Source organism: Microcebus murinus, chromosome 22 (assembly GCF_040939455.1).
Source record: "Microcebus murinus isolate Inina chromosome 22, M.murinus_Inina_mat1.0, whole genome shotgun sequence".
Taxonomy (NCBI): domain Eukaryota; kingdom Metazoa; phylum Chordata; class Mammalia; order Primates; family Cheirogaleidae; genus Microcebus; species Microcebus murinus.
Window position 1 is genome coordinate 5,382,415 of NC_134125.1, and position 20,421 is coordinate 5,402,835.

Below are 20,421 nucleotides of genomic sequence, written 5' to 3' on the forward strand. Positions count from 1 at the left end.
CCTTAGAAGCCTGAATTTATCTGATTAACATGAGGTAGCTTGTGTTTATTGATTATGCTTCTGCAAATATTGACTTCTCTTCACTAAATAGGAAAGACTGATGTTCTGACTCCGGTAGCTTTAGATTCCAAATACGATAAAGCACTTCCCAGGCCAGCCCGTGAGGCCCCCACAGCTGTGGTTCTCTCATTCATAGAACACCCTGGGTGGCTCTCTTCCTCTTTGCTCCCGAGGCCCCACCTGGCCCTGCGGGTACACGGAAGAGGACAGGCAGGAGTGTTGCCTTTGGGGACAGCGGCTTCCTCCGAGTCCTGGCTGGGGACACCTGGGCTCCAGCTACTCTCCAGCCTTGGCAATGGGCAGAGGCTGGGCTGCTGCCTCGCACGGTTGCCCACAAGCCACGGTCCGTGGCCTGGAAACAGCATGCACGTGTCTTCACACACGCCATCATGTTCCTGAGTCTCAGGCACAAGCCCTGGCCCTGGGCCCTTCTTTTCCGGCCAAGGCCTGTGAAGCGCTTGTTCCTTTTCCTTTCCTAAACCCGGATGAAGCCGTCTCCCTGGATACTCATTGGCGAGTTTGAACTTTGGGCGCACGGAGGGCGGATGTTCCGTCGAGGGAAACTAGCACGGCCCCTGCCGTGTGAGGGCTGGGAGACGCACCATCTCTGCTGAGTCCCCGCACCCCTGTGCAGCGCCCATTAGGATCCCATTTACACGAGGAGGCTGAGGCTCAGAGATGGCAGATATTGGGCTCAAGGTCACACAGCTAGCCAGTGGTGGGACTGGGATTGGACTCCGAGTCTGGACTTGAAGCACGTGGCAGGTTTTTCCAAATTCGGCCCATCACTCAAGGGGCTCCTGGTCTGGCCCAGGCTTAGGCCTTCCTTGCCATCTGGCCCCAGGTAAGTCCCCTCCCTTCTCCGGGCTTCCCGGCCCTCACTGGGAAGACGGGGCACCATGGCCTCTCAGCTGCCTCTGGCTCCGCAGTGCTCTGTAGCTCCAGGCTGCTGCTGTGGGCTGTTTTCTTCTGGAATTGCTCATTCACTCATTCTTTTCAGTTGCTGTGAAAAGGCCTCCAAGTGCTAAGAAGAGAGTGCTATGTTGTATTTTTTGTTTTGTTTTAATTCACTTTGCAAAGTGTCCTGGCTGCCGGGAGTGGGTGTGGGGGAGGGTGGGTGACGCTTAGCCTTGACTCGCAGCTTCACAGGGGTCATTGGGTTCTGCGGGGTCAGCACTCTGTCGTCGTCCTATTTCCAGTAACTCAGCTGCCTACTCAAGCCAGGGCCCGGGGAGAGCTCTCTGCCCCTCGTGGCCTGAGCTCTAATACTGCCTGTCATTGCACTGAGGGACCCTGCCCCAGCGCGGCCTTGGCTTCCTGTTTCATTTTGTACAGGAAGGAGGTTCTTCTTAACAACTGCATTCCAGAGTTCGGTGGGTTTGCAGTGGCGATGGCCTTGCAGCCCACCTCTCCCCAAAGTCCCCTCTTAGACCCCAGATGTCCTCAGGCGTCACTCCACTTCACTGGTTCATCGAGCACATACTTGCTGACTACTTAGTATGTGCCAGGGACTCTTCCAGGTGCCAGGGACGCAGCTGTGAACAAAACAGACAGGGAGTCCCCCGCCCGCGTCCAGTTTGTGTCTGGCACACTCTGCACTTTGCGTGTGCTGTTCCAGCGTCCTGGGGTTCCCTCTCCCCACCTACACCTGTCGGGTTTCCGTTGCCCCTCCCAGGCCCATTTCAAACACCTCCTTTCTCTAAAGCTCCTTGCAAGCTCCAGATCCACACCGGCCTTTTCTTTCTCTCCCTGAGTTGTCACAGCATACTGCACGCTGCCTGGACCTCTCCTAGAATTCTTGGCACCATTTGCCCTGAGATATCTGGGTAGGTGTCTGTGTCTGCCATCTGCCTGGGAGACTTGTCTTTGGACCCCTATTCCTTACCCCCAGGTCCAGGACCAGAGAGCTAGTACCACCTGCCTAAGGCCTTCCCCACTCACCTGCTTTTCCCTAAAACCCACCCCAGACCTGGAAAATGGCAGGCCCCCAGTGCGGGCGGTCAGGGTGGTCCTCTGCACGCCTCTGAGACCACCGAGCCCTGGGTAGCGCAAATCGAGAGTCGGTGGAGAGGGGCAGCCCTTCCAGGGCGGCTGAAAACCTGAACTCTCTTTCTGTCCTCTTCTCCACAGGGGGCCGAGGAAGGAAAGGGCTCAAGGACCAGGGTTTATTTTTAGAAAAGCTCCTTGATCCAAAGGAGCTGGAGCCTTTCCTCCCAGAAGGTGGGGGGTGCCGGGACTGTGTGTCCCAGCACAGCCTGCCCATCATTTGCAGAGAGGGCCTGCCTCAGAGAGGGGCTCCCAGCCAGGGAGAGCATGTGCCCTCAGCCCCCCAGAGTCGGGGATGTTCGCCCCTCTGATCGGGTGAGCAGAGCGTCTATAATGGCTTTGCCATCAACCTCAGTGTCCCTGGGCCGGGAGGGTCCTGGGCCGGGGTGGGGGCTTCCTTCTGGACTCCCCGAAGGACTCACATAGGGAGGGGCGCTTCCTGCCTTTGTCTCTGTGACATGCGTCCGCAAGGTCACTGTCTCCTGAGGAGGAAGACGGCTGATGACTTGGGCAGGGCCTCCGACCACAGCAGCAACCGACTTTCCAGGGCGCGTCCCCACTTCCCCAGCTGCCCCCGCTGCGCCCCTCCCCCTGCCTTCCCTTGGCCCCTTGTTTGCCGCCCAGACTCAGGTGGCAACGGGGCATCCCTCCTTCCCCTGCAGGGCGTAACCCTCTGCCCCCGGGCCGTGCTGGGAAAGTTCTGTGGGGTTTAGGTCTGTGCTAAGTCACGAGTTAGGAGGCTGCAGCCCAGAGCAGGGAGGCGCATGGAAGGAGGGGACTGAACAAGCTCATGCTGTGGCTTAAAGATGCCCCTGAGGTCCCCAGGGGCAGGGAGCTTGTCCCGAGCCCCTTTGCTGTCCCCACGGTGCTTGGCAGAGAGCAGGGCAGGTCCAATGACCTGTGGCATGACCAGGTAGCCCTGTCCCCCTGCTGACTTCTCCTGTCTGCATCTCGCACACACCCAGCACTACTCGGGGCTCTCCCCTTCCTTACACACCCTCAGCTCCCCCACCCCTAGGCATGTGCCCACAGGGGTCAACTCTTCTCATTCTCCCTCGTTTGCCCTGCGTGCTTATGGAGAGCTCGTCTTCCTCAAAAGGTACTTTATTTTCAGCCAGGTGGTGGAAGCCGCATTTCTCTGGCTGTGTCTCTGGGCACTGCTGTCGTTCACTAGAGGTTCTCTCAGGCGCACCACGCTTTCGCAGGGGTGGGCACGAGTGTGCTCAGCTCACACCCTCCGGGACGGGCAAGGCCAGGAGGGATTAGAGGCAGCACTGCCACCGGCTCAGCCTGGCACTCAGGGCTGGGGCCTGCTCTGCAGCTCTGCCTGCAGGTTCTCAGCACTGGACACTTCTCTGGCCACCTTCCTTCTCCCTCCTCCTCCCATTTCCGCCTCCCCATGGCTCTGATAAAGGGCCCCTGCTCCAGTGCATTTCCTGTTCGTTCCCTCCTACGGTGTGGGTGTCCAGTGCGGCAGAGGAGGCGTGTGATGACCTCATCTTTCCTGCAGGGAGGCACCTGGGGGCATCTGCTCACACCGAGCCTCCCGCACCCAGGTGCAGCAGCAGCAGCTTCCTGGCCCCGTGTCCCCTGTGTCATTTCCTTGCTTTGTTCCTTCACACACTTCCTGCCTAGAACAATCACTTTTCTTCCCGAAGACAGTGTCCAGAGCTTGGAATTCTCAGAGGGATTCCTGAGCTGATGCGGTTCAAGTAGGAGAGAGGCGTAGCTTGAGACTCTCCATTGTAGCAGCACGATCGACCCTACAGTGCATCAAAACTTACTCCCTCGACACGTGTGTAGGGAGGACCTATTCTAGAGGCTGAGTATGAAGATGTGATAAAACATTAAGAAATTCTGGGCCGGGCGCTGTGGCTCACACCTGTAATCCTAGCTCTTGGGAGGCCGAGGCGGGCGGATTGCTCAAGGTCAGGAGTTCAAAACCAGCCTGAGCAAGAGCGAGACCCCGTCTCTACTATAAATAGAAAGAAATTAATTGGCCAACTGATATATATATATAAAATTAGCCGGGCATGGTGGCGCATGCCTGTAGTCTCAGCTACTCGGGAGGCTGAGGCAGGAGGATCGCTTGAGCCCAGGAGTTTGAGGTTGCTGTGAGCTAGGCTGACGCCACGGCACTCACTCTAGCCTGGGCAACAAAGTGAGAGACTCTGTCTCAAAAAAAAAAAAAAAAAAAAAAAAAAAAGAAATTCTGGCTCTCCTGGGGCTTATAGTCTAACGGGGGTAGATGCTCTATAGACAGGCAGTAAAACATGGGAGTGTGTCAGGCGCTGAGAAAAGCCACATGAAGCAGGGGAAGAGAAGGCCTCCCAACATGGGGTCACGAGAGCAGAGGCTGGAAGAAGGCGAGGGAGCGAGCCAAGAAGTTATATCAGGGAGGAACATCCAGGCAGAGGAGGCAGCTTGTGCAAAGGCCCTGAGGCCTTCAAGAAATGGAGTGAGCGAGTGTGAGGCACAGAAGCAGGGAGGGGGCCGAGCAAATGAGGGCCCCGATGGAGCAGGACTGTGCAGGCAGTGTCAGGGTCTTGACCCTGAGTCTGAGTGACGTGCAGCTACTGAAATGTAAGCAGTGGAGGGCCAGGATGTGACTTGTGCTCTGAAGGGATGGTTTCTGGCTACTGTGTTGAGAGCAGTCCAGGTGCAGTGACAGGAGGAGGCCATGGGGAGAGGCGGGAGTAGAGGGGGTGCTGAGGGTGTTTGGCCACAGGTACGTTAGGGCAGAACTTAAAGGAATTGCTGGGGCATTGGGTGACCCTTGCTTAAAAGAAGGTTCTTGTGGACTTGGAGGGACCCAAGAAACCATCTAGTCCAACCTTTTCATGTAACCACAGGGAAGCTGAAGCCTCACAAAGGAAGTCACTTGTCCAAAGTCACACGGAGAGCTGGTTAGCGGCAGAGCCAGGATCTGAGCTTCTGGAATGCAAGTCCCGTGTTCTTGCTGTAGAACCGAGAGAGGCTTCCAGGGAGGGAACTTGCAGAAGGTTGAGGGCTGAGGGAAGGAGGGCTGGCCCCAGGCTCCTGCAGCCGAGCCATGGGGTCCTGGCAGTGCCAGCTGGAGCCAGGGTGGCGGGCAGGAGCATGAGGCTTTTCAAGCTGAGGATTCTTGGCGCTCTGGGCCTTTAGCAGCTGTCTCTGGGCCAGCATTTCGACCAAGTTGGGCTGCAGCCTTGATGTCTGAGCAGGTCAGAGCTGAGGCTCCTGCACGTTATTTGATCAGCTTATGCTGAGCTGCTATTATACGCCAGGCTCCAGACAAGTAAGCAGTTCCTGCTGTCCAGAAGCTGACAGTTTAGGGAAGACGGACAAGTAGACCACAGAAGCCCCTGTGGTTGTAGGACACAGGCTCACGCTTGAGACCTGTGCCAGGACCTGGCCAAGGCCAGGATGATTCGCTCTAAGGATGGCACTATAACAACCTCTGCAGCCACCAGAAGCCCCAGTGAACACAGCCAGAGGCCTTGTGTATACCACGGGGGTCTGTTTCAATCCACGATTTAGTCTCATAATAAAAGGGAAAAGGAAGGTCATGGGGTCAGGACATCGGGGGCAGCTTTCCCTTAAGCCCTGAGTACGCAGCCGTGCACTTAGATCGACCACACTCACTGTGATTTAGTCATCTCAGTGACTTCCCCTGCACTTCTTCCTGAAGGAGAATGTGAGCTGGTAACTTTTTTTTTAGTTTGCAAGGCTGCTCCAATGACAGGCTTTAAGGGCTCCCATGGCGTTCCCAGCGGGGCACGGGAAGAAGCAGGTGTCATCTTCAGACTCCTCAGCGTGAGGGCTGCCTGGCGGGGAGGGCAGGGAAAGATCTTGCTTCTGCTGTCTCGGGAGAAGTCTAATCTATAGGCCAACGCCGGGGGGATGTCCAGTTTGATTTTTCTTTCAGCCTTTTAACTCTGTCTGTCCCCATCACAGCAAACACGTTGTCGAGGAATGACAACTTGGAAATTGCCCCCATCGACTGATGTGCAGCTGCCTCCAGAAACCATTCGCCACCGCCCTTTGCTCGGGCGAGTGCCATGGTGATCACGGTGGTGGCAGGACACGCTAAGGATGTGGCGCCCAGAGGTGGAGCAGCAGGGCCGGGCTCCCTGTTGGGTGAGCCTGTTGTCCTTGCAGAGCCCAGTTGGCGTCTTCCTCTGGGGCTGGAGGAGGTGGCGGGGGCCAGTGAGGAAACTAAAGACAAGCTCCCTGCCCTCGGGGAACCCAGCCCAGCCTCCCCTTCCTGCTCTGGGCATTGCAGAGGGACTTCTTGCATGCCCACGGCGGTTCTCGGGTCGGACCGTGCTCTGGGACAGCCGAGTTGGGTGCTGTGTCTCGGCTGTGCCCCCGGTGGTGGTGGGTTTAGGATTTGCACCTCCCCCCTGGGCTCCAGTGTCCCTGAGAAAAGGGAGTTTGCCGGCTTGTCCCCGAGGAGCATGCACCAGAGCTTTCTAGGGGGCAGGTTCCCAGACGGGAGGAGTGGCCTCAGCTAGGGCAGTCATTTGACTAGCATGTACTAAGCACCTTCTGTGTGCCTGAACTCCACTACATGCTGGAGGTAAAAATAAGTAAGGGTTGTGCTTTGAGGGACTTGGGAAGGAGACTTGTGCCTCCTTTCTCCCCAGAGAACATTCTCCCTCCAGTGCCTGAGATTTCACTGTCAGTCCCTTATTCCTTCCAGCCAAGCATTGGCCTCTGTCTAGTTTTCATTCAGATGATAAATGCTCTTGGGAAATATGTCACATTCACTCCCTGATGCTTTACTGTGGGTCAGTTTATTCATGGAACCAAGAAGCAGGACACGTCGCTGAGAGGGAGACGAGGGTGGGGGGCAGCATCTCGGCAGGAGGGACCTTCTTCTGTGTCACAGACTGGCCCCTGCTACGTCCCGCTGCATGTTCTCGAGCCATTAAAGCATCTCCCAAAGATGGCTTTGAAAAGGCTTTGGCCAGAGGAAAAACAACAAATGAGAAACCAGTTCGAGTGCCTGGCCTGGTGTCAGAGACTTAGTAGGTGCTCAGTAAACAATGTTCCTTTCCTAAAACAAATAGGAATTGGCCGTGGCTGCCCAGGCTTGTGGCTGCCTGGGGAAGGTGGCTGGTACCAGCCAGCAGAGCTCTCTGATAGACGTCGGTGTTGGGTGCCTGTGGGGCTTAGGGCGTGTGGGGCGAACGGCTTTCCATCTAGAAAGTCAGGAAAGGCTTCCGGAACCGGGGACCTTGGGGTTACAGAAGCGCAGTGCACAGGAGGGTGGGACTTAGTCTTAGACTTAGTCTGCCCCGGCCCTTGTCTTCTCTTATACAGAAGAAGAACAGTTAATGTCCATTCCGGACATTTCTAATAACTGGAGTCACACAGCATATGGCCTTTTGTTTCTGGGTTCTTGTCCTCGGCGTCCACATTCAGAGTTCACCCCGTCGGAGCAAGTGTCAGGGCTTCACTCCTCTGTGGCTGAATTGTATTCGGTTCTGTGGACGGGCCACGTTTTGTCTGTCCATTCATCCGCGGGTAGATATTTCCACCTTTAGGCTACTGTGAATAATGATGCTCTGAACATTTGCTGATGAGTTTTTATGTGGACGCGTGTTTCATTTCTCGAGTGCACATACCTGAGAGCGGAATTGCTGGGTCACATGGTAACTCTGTGTTCAGCATTTCGAGGACCTGCCAGACTGTGTTCCCAAAGCACCATTTTACATGGCACGTTGTTTTATAACGATCCGTGCGTAGGATTGCATGGCGTGGTGGTTAATGCAGGCTCCAGAACCAAACTGCCCAGGATACCTTGGGCAGGTCCCCTCAGTGTGCCTCAATTTCCTCATCTGTGAAACGGGGACAGTATTAGTCCTTACTGCATGTGGTCGTGAAGGTTAAATAAACGAGTGTCTGCGGAATCCCTGGGGAGGCTGTGCATGCCAGTGAGCGGGGACTGTGGTTTCCCCAGGCCGTGGGTGCCGGGCGCGCCTGGGTGCTCTGTCGGTGATGCTGTCAGAGGATGCAGAGCCAGCGCTTCAGGGCGCTGCCTGTCTCCCTGCTTTTTATTCTGCCGACTGCCCCTAGGAAAGGCTCCCAAGCTGTCAGCACCGAGCACACCTGCAAATCTTTCTCCACCTGGATGGGCTGCCTGAAGGCAGCGCGGGCTGTGGGTCTGAGAGGCTGGGAGCGGGACTGGGAACAGCTCCAGCTGGGAGAGACGTCCAAACCCAGGCACAGAGGGGAGCCAGGTGTTCTGAATGGGGAGCGTTTGGATCATGGAAAAGCAGCAGAGCCGGGGAGGCAAACTCTGCCCTCAGCAGCAGGCTCGGCCCTCCGCGTCGGCTCCTGCTCCGTGATGGGCCACTTGGAAGCAGAGACGTCCCAGCCGGGAGCCCGTGGGAGGTCTGCTCGGAAGCCCCAATGCTGTGGTGTGGCCGGGAGCCCCCCGCCCGCAGGCAGAAGGCAGGCCTGCCCCTCCCCTCTCCGAGGAGGACTAGCCCGCTCGTGCCTTGGGCGGGGTCCTGGCCGCCCGGGTGCTCGCTGAGAAGCACAGGGAGGCCGAGTCAGAGAACACCCAGATTTGTCTTCTGCCCTCATCACCAGAGGGAGTCTGGTGTGAGGTTTCATTCTTTAAAAAGAATTTTTTTTTTTTTGGCAAAAATGACAGCTGTGGGTGAGCGTGAAGGAGGGAATCAGTTCACTGTCTCATCTGTCAGGTGTAACTGTGCCAGGCAGTGGGATCCAGTGAGGAAAGAGAACCCACTCCCTGGGACAGGGGGGACAGACACAGATTAGACATGTGGTGTGTGGATAGAGGGGGCACAGCAGCAGGCTGCAGCTGACTGCTTGATAGGGAAGATTTCATAGAAGGGGGTATTCCAGCTGGGCTTTGAAGGGTGCAGAGGAGTTTACCAGGAGAGAAGGGAGAAAGGCAGAGGGACCCCATGAGCCAATGCCTTTAGTACTCATAGTGCAGGATGCGTTGGGGGAGTGTTGAGAAGCCCCAGCTTGCCGAGTCCCAGGTGCAGGGTTGAAGGCTGATGGGATAGAGGTGGGGCTGAGATCTCAGGAGCAGAGCCTTGGAGCCCGTGGGGCTCAGGAGACTCACTCGCCATCCTCGTGGCTGTCTCTGTGGCAGCTGTGTGTTTGCTCGCAATAGGGAGGAGCTTCGGCTTCTCCATTTGACGTGTGTCTGATCCCAGGCCACCCCTCCTGTGATGGGGCCTCTGCTCTGGCTGGTGGCCCCGACTCCCTCCACTCTGCCTGGACCTCTGTGTCCTGGTCCCGACCCACTTCTGGTGACTTCCCTCCTCCCACCAGCCCTGGCCCATCCTGAGCCTCTGTAGGACCCAGAGCCCCATTCCCCTAAAAGCATCTCCCAGAGGTGTGGACCACTGCTCCCCACAGAGGACAGGAAGCACCCCCGTTTGTGAGGGGCCCATAGGACCAGCTCTCCCTGGAGCTCCCTGCACAGGGTTTCATTCGGTCCTGGCCCAGACGCCAGCCTCTCTGCTTCGCAGATGAAGAGAGCAGCATCGGGGAGGCCGCGCCCCTGGCTCACACTCCACCACTGGCCACAGAGCTGGGGCTTGCAGCGAAGTTTGTCTCGACCCTGTGGGCAGAGCTCTTCAGCGCTTCGTTTCCCCCTGGGGGTCCTCGACGTATTTGTCGGCTGGGCTCTCGCAGGTGGACGCTGGCGCCCTAGAGGAGGAGCAGGGCCCACCCGTGCCCCTGGCGCCCCTTCTTCCAGCCAACTTGTCTCCGCGACCTCCTTTCTACCTGGGGGTGGGAAGTGGCCAGGTCAGCGGGAAACGGACCCGCTGTCCACTGTTCATGTGCAAGGGTGAGGCGGGAGGGCGTCTCCCTGCACCTGGGTGTCGGGGAGGGGGGGCGACCTGCTTTTTGCCAGCCCTCACCTGCTGCCTTCGACTCTCCTCTCTCTTTCTGCGGACGGTCTGCTCTGCTCTGATTAGCACACTGACGTCAGGAATCTGTCACCTTTGGTCTCCCCATGGCCTGGCAGCTGCGCTGCATCGTTCTGGACGTGTCCCCTGCATCACTAGACAGGGCTGAGGCCAGTGGAGAGAGACGGATTATGTTGTTCCCATCTGGCTGCAGCCACCTCCCCGGCCCCGTCCAGCTGTTCCCATGACCCACTGCCAGGCGGCAAATGCAGGGGCAAGGCCAGCCCAGGAGCTGGGGACCTGCCCGTCATCTTCACGTGAATGTCTTCAAGGCTATTTCTGGCCTTGCCATTATCCCAACGGCTTTGGGCGATAAATATAGACAACGGATTGAAAAGCCCAGTGGCAGGCAGGCAGGCAGGCAGGCAGCGCTGAGAGCGTGCGGACGGGGTGCTCCGCTATAAATAAGTCTGCTAGAACACCTCCCCAGCCACGCCGCCGTGCCCAGCCTGCGTGCGCACCTTCAGAAAGACACAGGCTCCCTCCCCGACTCCCTGCCCCAGCGCACCTGTGCCTGTGGGGTCCCAGGTTGAAGGAGGGAGGGAGGGTCTGCGCTGGAGAGGGAGGGAGGGTGCTGGTCTGTGCACAGAAAGGCCGGCGCTGGAAGTCTTTACTCCAGTACTCTGCAGTCCCTGATAGAAGGGAGCTGGCAGGGTGGCCCCGCAGAAGTCCCGGGGACAGCCTCATGCAGGGAGCGTGTGTTGCTCTAAGAACGGTGGCCGCAGTCCAGCCTCCTTCAGTGCCCCTAGCGTCCCTAGGCCTCACTCTTGCTGCAGGGGTGCCAGGTGGGCCAGGCACCGGGCCTGGAGGGTTCTGAGGCTGGGCCCGCCGTCCTGCCAGGTGGCTCTGGCCTCACAAGCCGCCTCCTGGTGTCTTTTTTTTCTGCTTCTGCCCTGGCCGGATCCACCCTCTTGACAAGAGCACAGCTTTGTTTACCTTCTGGTTCCCGGGCTCGCCTAGCGACCTTTTTTGAGGCTGGGGAAGGGTTCCAGATGCTCCTTCCCCGGCCCTCTGCCCCTTCCTCGCACCTCTCTGCATCCTTCCTCCTTCTCCACGTCCTTCTGCGTCTCTCCTCGCCCCCTCCCCGTCTTCCCACCGCCTCTTCCTTGCTAGAAGCAGATTCTTGGGGCTGGCGCCGGGCGAGGAACAGGACGCATGCCCAAGAGGCGCTTGTCGTGGAAAAGAATTGAAGTCGGTAAGCTGGCAAGAATCCCGGGAACTCACCGTGAATAAAATATTGTTGCTGTGCGGTCACCAGTCATGGGAAGTGGCTTCCCACGGGCCCGTCCCCCTTCCTCGGCCTCGTTTAATGAGGGCTGTGAGCTGGGGCATGCAAGCAGGGCACGTATAAATATCTCGGACACAAACGACGCCCCAGCCACGCTTGCCGGCGGCGGCAGGTAGGGAGTGGGCCGTCGTTGCGTGGGAGCAGCGCCCGTCCCTTGGGGGAGGGGTCTGTGCCCACCCCCACGTATTCCTGGTGCTTTAGGGCTATGCGGTGCAAACCTCAAGGCCACTTTGGCCCTTGAGTGGGTGACACCTGTACTGATCTGTCCCTGAGGCCAGCGTGTGGGCGCCGAGCACATGAATTGGTTCCAGCCTCCATTCTCAAGGAGCTCTCGGGCCACCGAAGGGGACAGTCATAGGCTGTGGTGACACTTGAGATAGCGCCAAGCCCTGTGGGAGGTCAGGAGTTCACAGAGGACCCTTGGGGTGCTGACGCTTGAGCAAGACCACCTGAATGCCAGTTCACCTGACACAGGAGGCGGGGCTGCGGGGACCCAGGGCGGCCGTCCGGCAGGGGGACGGCCTGCACCAGGTTCCTGCCTGAGTCTGGCAGGGGCTGAGCTAAGGGAAGGACCAGGTCCCGGGCCTTGTGCGCTGGCTAAGGGTTTACATGCTGTCTTGAAATCCGAGGGGCTCTACTCAGAGGAGTGATGACACTCTGGTGCGTGCGTTCGGAGAAGCTCCATCGCACTTCATGTGGGTGACAGGTCGGAGGCGGGGGGAGGGGGGGCAGGCTGGTGGCAGCATCAGGACGTCTCGCTTTGTTGAGTACCTGGAAGATTTTTTTTCTTTTCTGTCTTTTCTGTCTTCTTTCTTTTCTTTTCTTTTCTTTTCTTTTCTTTTCTTTTCTTTCTCTTTTAAGAGAACCTTTAAAGTCGAGCTGTACGCATGTGGGTGCGTGCCCAAGAAACGGTTACTTCTAAAGATGGCAGCATGAGCAGCCGTCGGCAGGGGCTGCCAGGGGGCCCAGCACGGGGCTGTTGGTTCCCTTGCTCAGCTCTCCTTGTCAGCAGAAGGGTGCCTCTGTCCAGTGAGCTTGGCCACTGCCAGTAGCTGGGTCTGGAGCAGAGATAACTGACTCCCCCGGGGACTGGCCCATGCCCTTGGGCTCCCTCTGCGCCCTGAATCAGCCTGCTGCTCGGGGACAGCGGGGTGGGGCGCTCCGCCACCAGCCACCCACCCCAGTGCTGTGCTGTGCATGCCAGCACCCTGAAAAAGAAGTTAGCCAAGGAAGAGTGTTGTGTCAGGGAAAGATAAACATGCTTGAGTGAACCGTGGAACCCAGAAGTTAATCTGGTCATGTAAATATTTTCGTGTGTTTGCGGTTCTGTGGGTGTGGACTGATAAATAGCGTGAAGAAAGGGTTCACTGTGTGGCCGAGATCTTGCCTTGAAGGAAGGTGCGACGGTCGTTCAGAACTGTGCGTCACTCGTAGGGTCAGAGCTGAAGGCCGCTCGGTCCAAGGCCTTCATTTTTCCAAAGGGGACCTGCCCTTCCCTGCCCTCGGCCCTGTCCAGAGGGAAGCTGCCACTGGGAGGCCGAGGCTGAATGTGGGATCCCACCACATTGGGGGGGCCTTTCAGGGAAGGAAGAGCGTGGGGGAAGAGAAGAGTTCTCCAATTACCAGCTTCCCGAATTCCTAGCTTTATGGCCGGAGTTGCAGGCGACTTGTTTGGATAACATCCCGGAGGACTCTGGGGCAGAGAGATAAGAGTCTTCAGCGTGGCTGGTGCCTGAGCCGGATGCACCTAGAGTGGGCCTGGGGGAGGAGCTCGCCTCCCCGCTCAGCTCCGGGGTCAGCCAGGGTCTCCCCCCCCCCAAACCTCCCCTGTGCTCTCCGAGCACCTGGACTGGCCTCCTGACTGGGCAGACCTGTCACCAGAGCCCATGTTGCCCCTTAAATCTGCAGCCAGCCCTGGACTAATAATGAGGCTCCACTAGACAAGGACTCCCGAAGTGAGTTGCCTGGCTCAGTTGGCCAAGCCAGCAGCGCCACAAGAGAAAGCTTGTAGTCCCGCGACATGCGTGGTCTCCTGGCTCAGATCCTGGGCTTTGTCCCTGAGATGAGGGGCTGATCCCAAGAGTACAGGGGGCGGCACCCTGCCCAGGGGGTTCCTGGCTCTGCACCTGTCCAGAGACTCCAGAGTCCTCACCACTGACTGCGGCCTTGCCATTATCTGACCACAGTTGCCCAGCTGGTGAGGTTCTGGGTGCCTGTTGCTGGTCGTAAGCAGGGCTTGACCAGGATGTAGCTGGGACTTGACAAGGAGCAGTGAGTGGGTTTTGCACATCTCTGCCCCGGGTGTTGTTGATCTTCATTGTTTTGCAGACATGAGAGGCCTTTTCCAGTCAGGCCCTCCCAGGTCACTCAAAAGCCAATTGGATTTTGGTGTTTTCCCACTTTCAGTCTCAGGTTGGAGGGTTTAAAGATGCGGAATAAGCCGGGCACGTAGGCTTGCACCTGAAATCCCAGCACTTTGGGGAGGTGGGAGAATTGTTTTGAGGCCAAGAGTGCAAGACCAGCCTGAGTCAACACAGCCAGATTCTGTCTCTACCAAAAAATTATAAATAAATAAAAAATGTGGCCTTAGCAGTCTCTGCCTGGGCCACAGCCTATCTTCTGGGCCCTGGGCCCCACCTGTGTCTTCCCCTTGTTTGGCCTCCCAGGGCTGGCCTCGGGGTGGGAGTGCGGATGTGGAAGGAGGGGTGGGGGCCCAGGAGAGAGGGCGACTCCGCGCAGGTTCACACACCAGCACGTCACCCATGTACAGTACACAAGCCAGTGGTTTTCAGTACATCCTCGGAGTTGTGCGGCCGTCACCACAGTTTAATTTTAGAACATTTTCATTACCCCAAAAAGGAACCCACAGCTGTCACTCCCCAATTCTCCCCAAACCTCCAGCGCCTGGCAACCACAGGTCTACTTTCTGTCTCTGTGGATTTGCCTGCTGCGGACGTTTCCTGTAAATGGAAGCAGACGCCGCGTGGCCTCTCGTGTCTGGCTTCTCTCACTCAGCGTCGTGTTTTCAGGCCATTCGTGTCGTAGCACACATCTGAACTTCGTTCCTCCTAGGGCTGAATCACCTGGCACTGTGTGGATGAGACCACGTTTTGTTCCTGCACTCGTGTGTCGATGACAAATGCCTTTTTAAAGGATGATTTGACATCTCAAACGCAGTTCGGAGTTGGCGAGGGGATCAGGGGACAGTTCAGTGGGGAATGTAAACAGTGTGACCTGTGGCTTCCTGGGGGGGGGGGGCTCCCTGGGGCAGGGGGAGGTCGAGAGGGGAAGTGACATCTTTTCTCTGAGCAGCCACTGGAATTGAGGAGGCCCTGAACAAGAAAGAGGGTTTCCTTCGGGTTTCCCTGAAGCTTTTCTTTACACTCTCTGGGACCCAGGGGGCAGAGCCAGAGGAGGCCCTGCTGCAGGAGGCTGCAGGTCTAGAGGCCAGACAGAGCCCGAGGCCCTTCTTTGGGGAGATCTGAGCCTTGAGGAGCCAAGGGGAGGGCAGTAAACATATGTTTAATTTTGCTCTAATTGTCTCATCTTTTCAAACAGGACTAGTAATCCTGTTTGCATTTGGCAGTGCTTTCTGCAGAATGGAGTCCTTGTCTGAGAAGGAACCGTACCTCTTAGCTTTCTGCCCAGGGGGTTCTGAACCTCCAGTGGTCGTTAGGCCCAGAGGCTGCAACCAGGGGTGGACCTGCCCTACCCACCTCATGTGTGTAGGCGTAGGGTGCTACAGGGAGCGGGGAGATGTCTCCTCAGGGCCATCCAGGGATCCTTTAGGGTTCAAAACAGAGAGAGAGGTTAGGAAGCATGGAGAAGCAGTGTGCTGTCGATTTTTTTCCCCGGCTGGTGCTGAGCAGCTGGCTGTGTGTGCACCGTCTCGTTCTCTCTTGGATCGGTTCTGTGTGGCAGGCGGAAGGTGAGGACATGGGTGCAGGAAGGACCCGGGCATGTAAGGGGATCAGCTGGCTCTAACTGTGAAAGGCCAAGGCCCAGAGAAGTGGTAACCTCAGGCTGGTGGAACGGAGGCTGGGTGGCCAGGCTCCTGCGGGCTCTGGGTGGTGGCAGGAAGGTGCCTTCCTGTGCAAGTCAGCACAGTCCCCCTGAGGAACACGTCACTGTCTCTCTTCAAAACCATCCGCAGGGCTGGCCCTAGTGCTTGTTTTGCATGGAGCACTTCTCTGCACTTGGCCTCGGGGAGAGATGCCTTTGGTCCTCGGGTGGTGACGCTGACTTCTGTCTCCTCTACCTGCCTCGTCAGGCCCCCACCCCAGGCCTGTGCACGGGAGGGATCGCCAGCACCGAGAACCATCCAGCCCTGCGTGGAGAAGTCAGATTTATGGACTTAATCGCTTCCTTCTCCCTGTCTGTGGTGGTGAGAACGAAGTGGGGGAAATTGATAAGCCTCAGTCAGGAGACCAGGCGGCTCTGGCAGCTGGCGGGACCGATGCTTTTCTCACCTGTGTCCTCCGCCTCTGAGTGGCTGTAAATTGCGCACCCCATGGGGCGGCACCCGCGGCCACAGATCGCTCAGGCGCTCACGCGGGAGGCACCCTAATGAAGTGGCTGCAGGACGGGGACCCCGCTGCGAAGTCAGGCACCTCAGGAGGGGGCAGGTGGCAGGACCACGAGAGGAGAAACACTCCTTGCTGTTTCTGTGAGGCCACCAGCCGTGGGGGGGTGGCCACGTGAGTGGCCTAACTCTGTGCTGCTTCTGAACGTCTTTCCCCTGGACACCTGCTGCCACATCCTCACTGCATGGCTCACACCAGCTTGTTCTCTCCGCCCCGAGGAAGACGGACGGATGAGAGGCTCGGCTCTGCGCAGCCTGCAGGTCTGTAACATGAAGATGAAATGCCTGCCTCTGAGGGCTGTCTTGGGGATGAAAGGAGATGGTTTAGATCAAGGGCGAGGAGCACCGCAGTGTGGCCGTGCAGGCAGTCTCCAGGGTGACTCCAACCTCTCGTCCCTGGTGGTCACAAACGTGCCTGTGCTGTTCCCTCCCCTACCGGATGGTGCTGACCTGCATATTCCATAGAGTGTTGGAAGTGACAGAGTGTGACTTCCAAGACCCACTCATAAAAGACAGTGCGGTTTCTGCTGTCCTTTCTGTTGGACCCCTCACTCTGGGAAGACAGCCGCCATCTTGCGAGGATGCTCAAGCAGCTCTCTGTGCAGAGTCCGGAACTGCGGTGAGGAGCTGAGACAGAACCCTTGCCAGAAGCCGGCACTAACTTATCAGCCACCTGAGCACATTGACTCAGAAGTGACTCTTTCAGCCCCAGCCAAACCTTCAGACTGTGACCCCACAAGAGACTGAGACATGACCACCCAGCCACGCCACACTCGGCCTCCTGATCCACAGAAACAGCATGAAGTAATAAGTGTCTGTTGATTTAAACCACTAATTTTGGGGGAGAGAGGAGTAACTCATACAGAGCTCCACAAATATTAGTTTCCTTCCTGCTGCTCTCGCGAGCTGCCTTTGCTCATGGGTCGGAGCTCGCCGTCTTTCCACTGGCTGCAGAAGATGCTTGTTCGTCGGCTCTGACTCAGACTGGCAGGTCTTGACGGTCCACAGCAAGGCCATTTCACACACAACGGTGATTTTTCACATTAGGAACCCAAAACGTCTCACTTGCTATTCCTGTCCCGTGGAACAGTGGGTCTGTGGCCTGAGTCTGAGGGCTGGGAGGGGACTGAGGGATGAGAGTGAGAGAGACTCAGTCTGTTCTTGGAGCAGTGGCGAATCCAGGGGGTTTTCTGGCTTTGTTTGCGTGAGTGGTTATTGCTGGGGTGAAGCAGGGATGTTGCAGACCTTTTTTGTCTGAGATGGGAGGAAACATTCTGTTCTCTCTTCGTCCAACTTGGTTCATCTTCCCCTTCCCTTGGCCCAGCCTCGTAGACTGCCTAAGGCTCTAGGACTCGGTTCGCTTTTTTTCTCACCACAAGGGTCCATCCCCTGATTGTAGGGAGAAGGATCTAAGTAGCTGAGCTGTGCAAAGGAGAAGTAAACCACTAGACAGATGATATGTTTTAGAGGCCTGAGTCACCCAGAGCCTGGAAGGGCTTCATGGGGAGGGAGGTGATTTCTCTTTGCTCGTATTAGGGATCCCTAAGTTGCAGCAGACTCCAGTGCCCTCTGGCTCAGCCCGAGCCCCTGTTGCCTGGTCTCATGGGCTGAGAGTATGAGGATGGGCTTGGGACTGTGCAGCCCGGGCACCTTGGTTTGCATGCCCATGACAGCTGTACCTGAAAGCTTCTTTAGGTAAACGTGCAGCTGCTTCTGGGCTTTTTTGGTGCACCGTTCATTTCCTCAATCATTTTTTAAATACCTGCTATGGTTTCAGGCACTGGGGCTACAAAAATGAATCAGAGAAAGTTCCTACCATTGGTTATTAATTAGCAGGACATGCAAACAAGTGTGTGCCATGGCAGCTCACGTTTACGGAACACTTGAGTGTGCTCTGAGGACCAGCACGATGGGTGGGGTCCAGTGAAGGGAGCAGAGGGTTCAGACCATGGAGGTAAGGAAGAGCGGGCATTTCCGGAGGAGTCGACATGTGCACAAAGGAGGCATAGCACGTGGTCCACGGGGGGAGTCCACGGTGTTGCTGCCGTGGCTTCGTGTCCAAATCTTACTTTGGGGCTCACTCAGATGGCATCTTGGTCATGAAGACTTGCCTGTTTTTTATTTTTTTCCCTCCCCCCGCCCCCCAACCTCCTTCTAACACAGAGTGACCTTTCCCTCTGAACTTCTTGAAGGTTGTTAGCATCACCTATAAAACTATCTGGGCCTGGGGATATTGGGGGGGGGGCATGGAAAATCTTTAATTATCATTTTAATTTCATGCTCATATATTTGAGCTTTCTATTCTTTCACCAGTTCTCAGAAGCACCCCCCCCAACCACACCCCACTTGCAGTCACTACTTTCCACACCATCCTCGATGCTAGAAACCGTCAACAGTTCATGAGCACCACTCATGTGCCAGGTATTGTTCTCAACATGGAGGATTCATCAGTGAACCAAATGAAATTCTTTCCTAAAATATCTTTCCTAAAATACACCCCCATTTTGTAGAAGATTTTGATGGTGCTAAATGCCAGGAAGAAAAATAAGCAAGAGAAGGGAATAGAGACAGGGAGAGAGAGAGTGGGGGATGGTGAGTTTTAGATAAGATGGCCAGAAAGGATCTCTCTATAGAAACCTAAATAAGCTTAGGAAGCAAGTCACATAATTTCTGGGAAGGAGGGAATAGCAAGTGCAAAGGCCCTGAGGTTGAGGTGTGCTTGGCAGATCTGAGGCAAGCAGAGAGGCTGCTGTGGCCAGAACAGAATGAGTGAAGAAAAGTGGTGGGAAATGACGGAGACTGAGTCCGGAGCTCAGTCTTGGAGGACTTACAGGTCACGGTAAAGACTATGGTCTTAATCCTAAGTGTGAAGGGATTGGTTGGAGGGTTTGAGGTAGAGGAGTGACGTAATCTGATTGGCATTGATATTTTAACGTGCTCGCCTTGGCTGCTTCAGGCAGGAAGGAGGAGACCAGTTAGAAAAATTCTGTATTGTGGTAGCCTGAGAGGGTCGTTAGTTAAGAGGTTTGTAGGTATTCTTTAGGAAGTTGTATGGAGGGAAGTGCATTGCCTTAGAGAATGAGTTAAAATCACACAGCCATACCCAGAACCCCCACCAGTGTGCAGGGACCCCCGTATCCAGTCCTTGGGAGGGTTCGAGCCTCCAGATGTCCCCTGGGTCTCAGGGGCTGGGGCAGGCCTCGTAAGCCAGGACGTGGAGATATTCTCTCCCTTCAGTGCCCTGGCCTTGGTTCTGAAGGAGTTAACTGCACCCTTGGGTGGTAACCAAAGCAGCTTGGCTGAGCAGGACTAGTTAGGAAGGTCTTGGGCCCGACCTTGGAGACCCTCGAGAAGGACCAGGCAGGTCCAGCCATTCCGTGGGCTTCCCCAAGGGACCTGCTCCAAGCTGTGGATCTGCCTCACGTGCTGGAGGCTGTTTTCTGAGCCTCCTTCCACACCTCCTTCCTGCTTCCACACTTCTCTTGAGATGCCCTGTGGGACAGCAGTGACTAGCTCAGGCCTGGGGCCAGTCCGGGCTTCACCCCCTCCTGGCTGTGTGTCCCTGGGACAAGTCACTAACCTCTCAGTGCTTCAGTTTCTTCATTTGCAAAATGGGGAAAAAAGGATTAAGCCAGTTAATTCACATTCTGGGAGCCGTAGTTGTGGTCTGGCCCTGGCCATGGCCCTGCCAGCCTTGGGGGATTACTGTTGCCCGTCCCTTATAAGCCATTTATCCTTCCCATTTATGGACTGTGGGCCATGTCCCAGCCGTGTGCTAGACATTTTGTATGCATCATCTCACGTAGTCCTCAAAAGAGCCTGGGAGAAAAATACTGTTTTCATGCCCATTTTGTAGAAGAGAAAACTGAGGCTTAGAGGGACGAAACTACTTCCCAAGGCCTGTAGCTGGTGAACGATGGAGCCAGGCTCTGACAGCCGCCCGATAGCTGCTTCTCTCCAGCCAGGGAGAGCATGAAGGTGCGGGGTCCTCTTGGACATGTGGGGCCCTGGGCTTCCTGTCCTTGCTCATGACCACCCTACCTGGACTCAGTGACTGTCCCTGCATCTTACTGCCTGTAGGTGGTCTGAGAGGTCCTCTCCATCAAAACCTAAATGAATGTAGGAAGCACTTCACATGGCATCCAGGGAAATGCATTCCAGGGAGAGGGCACAGCAGGTGCAAAGGCCCAGGGGCACCTTCTGGGGAGGGCGTCCTTGGGCCTTCTCAGCCTCTGCCTGCCCTTTGGTGTCTGGCAGGCCATAGGGAGACAGAATCCTGGCTCGGTGGTGCTGGCTGACACCAGAGCCTTTCACTCAAGGTCCCTGGTGTCCTACTTGGTAGAGGACCCGTGAGCTCCTGGCTAGAGGCAGGTGGCAGAGGGTCCTGCCACCATCACTACGGAGCTGTTGGCGGCTCCTGTATCTGCAGATAGCATTTTGGAGAGTGGATTTTTTTTCTTCCTTGTGTGTGTGTGTTTTTTTTTTATTGTGGTAAAATACAC

At 56.5% G+C, this 20,421-nt stretch overlaps 1 protein-coding gene across 3 annotated transcripts in view; it reads left to right on the top strand.

The window, feature by feature from the left end:
• The window catches only part of PITPNM2 (phosphatidylinositol transfer protein membrane associated 2), a 128,277-nt gene that overhangs the window by 32,317 nt on the left and 75,539 nt on the right, over positions 1-20,421 (top strand). The gene's annotated exons all lie outside the window — the stretch shown is intronic.